The following is a 4,026-nucleotide window of genomic DNA, read 5'->3' as shown; positions in this document are numbered from 1 at the left end:
AGCTCAAGTTAATTACGCCACTACTGAAAAAGAGCTTCTAGCTATTGTATTTGCTTTAGATAAATTTCGTTCATATTTGCTAGGCTCTAGGATTATTGTATATTCTAACCATGCAGCTTTGAAATTCCTGTTAAAGAAGCCTGATGCTAAACCCAGATTGATCAGATGGATGCTTCTTCTTCAGGAGTTTGATATTGAGATCAGAGATAGGAGTGGTGCAGAGAATTTGGTAGCAAATCACTTGAGTAGGATTGAAGGGGGGAATGTTGATCCCTTTCCGATTAAAGATGATTTTCCTAAGGAGTAGTTGATGCAGTTACATGATATTACTCTTTGGTTTCCTGATATTGTGAATTACCTGGTTGCAGATGTCTTTCCTACAGATGCGTCTAAAGCACAGATAGCCAAACTAAAAAGTGAGGCTAAATATTATGTTTGGGATGACCCTTATCTTTGGAAATTTTGCAGCGACCAAGTGATTTGAAGGTGCATTCCAGATCAGGAGATCCATTCTATGCTTCAATTTTGTCATGGTTCACCTGTTGGAGGACATTATGGATCATATAGGACAGCTAGGAAGGTGTTGGAGAGTGGGTTTTACTGGCCTACCATTTTCAGAGATGCATATCAATTCTCCAGCACCTGTGAGCAGTGTGAGAGAGCAGGGATGGCCATTACACAGAGACATGAGATGCCCTAGCAGCCGATCATTTTCTGTGAGGTTTTTGATGTTTGGGGTATTGATTTTATGGGTCCATTTCCTGTATCTTTTGGTTACATATTTATTTTACTAGCTGTAGATTATGTTTCCAAATGGGTGGAGGCTAAGGCCACCAAAACTAATGATTCTAAAGTTGTTGTGGATTTTGTTGGATCTAACATTTTTTGCAGGTTTGGTGTGCCTAAAGCCATTATCAGTGATAGGGGAAGCCATTTCTGCAATAGAAGCATGCAGGCTTTGCTTCATACGTATGGGGTTGTGCATCGAGTGTCTACAGCTTATCATCCCCAAACTAATGGGCAGGCCAAGGTTTTTAACAGGGAAATCAAGCAGATTTTGTAGAAGATAGTACACCCCAATAAAAAAGATTGGAGCAAATTTTTGGAGGATGCTCTTTGGGCTCATAGGACAGCTTACCGGACACCGATTGGGATGTCTCCTTACAGGATTGTGTTTGGTAAAGCATGTCATCTGCCTGTTGAGATTGAGCATAGAGCATATTGGACGGTAAGATATTGTAACTTGGAGTTTGAACAAGCAGGTATGGAAAGGAAGCTTCAATTACAACAACTTGAGGAGCTTCGTTTGGAAGCCTATGAGAACTCAAAAATATATAAGGAAAAAGTCAAACGCTTTCATGATAGACATATTTTGAGAAAGGAGTTCAAAGTGGACCAACAAGTGCTTTTGTTCAATTCCCGCCTAAAACTTATAGCCGGTAAAATTAGATCTAGATTGGATGGTCCTTTTGTTGTTACTAATGTGTTTTCCCATGGTGCAGTTGAAATTAAGAATGAAGTCACCGGTAGCATTTTCAAGGTCAATGGACATCAACTCAAGGAATTTCATCAAAGTCCAAAGTTGGAGGAGGAAATTGTAGAAAGCATGTCCTTGGAAGCACCAACTCTTGAACCTTGAGGGAGTTCTTTCCCCATTCTGTATTCTTTGAAATTGTCTTTGTTGTTTGGCTGCATTGAGGACAATGTAACTTTTAAGTGTGGGGGGAGTTGCATGAAAACTTATGTTGCTGTTTTTGTTTTCTGCAGTTTTCATTTGCTGTTTTCGTTTTTTGCAGTTTTCATTTTCTATTTTTCATTTTCTGTAGTTTTCTGTTTTCCATTTTTTCATTTTCTGCTGTTTTTCAAATTCTGCAGTTTGTGCTTCTATTTTTCTGTTTTGATGATGTTTTGTTGGAGTTTTCATCCTTTTTTTTAATTTCTAGATGTAGGAATTGTGAAAGTTGTTACACCATTTTTAGTTGATAGGTTGCAATACTTGATATGAGTCATTTTTACATTTTTAGTTGAGCAAGTTGCTTGAAAATTTTGAGTTTGATTCATTAATGATAGAATATAAACTTTGTGAGAATTTTGAGCATATTTTACTTCTTTCTTGTGTGATTTCACTCATGTTGCTAGATTACCTTTGGTTTTGCCTTGTATCTTTTTGAAGCTTTTTGTCATATGCATTATTGATATGATTTAGGCCTTTCTTCAAATTGTAGCTACTTTGCCAAATTGACTTACCTTACATTAATTCCTCTTGTTTACCCCCTTTGGGCCTTTATAACCCTTCCTTGATTTTAGCTCATTATAAGCCATATAGTGAAAAACCATGATGTTCCATAACCTTAGGGATTATAGGAGCTTTGGAATTGTTTTGGGAATGAGTCTTTAATAAGTGTGGGGGTGCCTCTAGGAAATACTTCTATATTGTGGATATTGAGTTGTTTGGTATTTAAAAAAAAAAAAGAAGAAGAAGAAAGAAAAGCAAGCAAAAGAAAAAAAAAAGTATATATATATAAAAAAAATATATGTGGAAAACCATTGGGGTTAGGAGATTTTTCTAGGGGTAATCTTTTTGCTTATTTAAACTTATTCCCTATTGCTCCTCTTTTCTTTTTGGTTGTTTAAGCCTAAATGTCTTTTCCATCTAACCTTTACCTTGGCCACATGACAAGCTAAATAAAAGTCCTTTTGATCTTTAATAGCATGTGTTTCAAGTTGTGGAAATTAGAAGCTTGTCAAAGCTTGATTGTGCTAGTTTTCATGTTGTGTTGAGCATAAATACTAGCCGAAAATATTTGAGAGTTGAGAGCTATACACTATCTGTGAGGTTCTATCATTTTTGAATCTTTCTTTATTTTAACTTGCCTTATTGCTTACTTTTAGTGTCATTTGTGTCTCATTAATTGTTTGTTGCCTTGATTCTAGAAATGTTTGTTCTCTTTCTTTATTCTTTGCATTGGAAATTCATTAGAAAGTTTTGCACCGGAGTGCAAAGGATTAAGTGTAGGGGTATTTGATAGTCATATTTTAGTACATCTTTCTCTCCATGTTTTTGGTTTAATTGAGCTTCATTAGTGCATTATTTTGATGTGTTAGTTTAGATTTGTGTTAGTAAGTAATTTAGGATTTAAATATAAATCTTTCTTAATTCCTGCCATAATTTCTTATTTTGACACAGTTTCTTGCAAAGATCATATCTGGAGCTACACTACTCGGAATTGGACAAAATTGGTGTCCCTGGAAAGATAAGACAGCGATATACAACTTCTTTGTTGGGAGAAAATCCCAACTCGAGCATCTTCAAGTCCAAAATTGCGTCACAATGTTGCGGCCCTGCACTGAAATTTTCAGAATTTGATTGTATTGTTGATTTTACTTAGTTAGGGAGTTGAGTCTTAATTAAGTCCAATTATTATGTCTTTTACTTAGTTAGGTGTTTAGGAAACTCATTAGGAAGTTGGGCCTTAATTAAGCCTAATTATTTTATCTTTAAATAGAGGTTATGACTCTATGTACGAATCCTTGTTTTTCTTTTCCCGCAATTTTTTAGAATTACAAAAGTCATTATTTTAAATTCTTTCCTTTATTTTCGTCTCTCTACCTTCCATCTTTTCATATTTTCTGGTTTTGGCCGAAGCAAACATGATCATGAAGCAAGGCTAATCCATCAATCGGTTCAAGGTTTCAAGAACAACATTGCGTTTGAGTTTCGGGTTAGGTTTTATCAAATTCGCGCTTTTCCTCCTCTTTTCTGATTAGGATAATTACGTTTTTCATGATATTGATTTTTCGTTTGCATTCTAAACAGAGAATGAGAATTTCAGATTTGAAATAAATGAATTCACCTAATTCAATAAATCAATTTTTCTGAATTTTGTTAGAGCATTGGATTTGCGATTGCAGTTCTTGTTTTGATGGAATTCATAATCTAGACTTAGATTTTGGGTTACTAATGTCGTATTGAATTAGTGTTGATTGGAAATTCATTGGAATTATATTCGTGTAACAATGAGAATT

Source organism: Abrus precatorius, unplaced genomic scaffold, assembly GCF_003935025.1.
Source record: "Abrus precatorius isolate BTA unplaced genomic scaffold, Abrus_2018 Scaffold2, whole genome shotgun sequence".
Lineage (NCBI taxonomy): Eukaryota > Viridiplantae > Streptophyta > Magnoliopsida > Fabales > Fabaceae > Abrus > Abrus precatorius.
The sequence above is the reverse complement of the archived record's forward strand: the minus strand, read 5'-3'. Positions refer to the sequence as shown.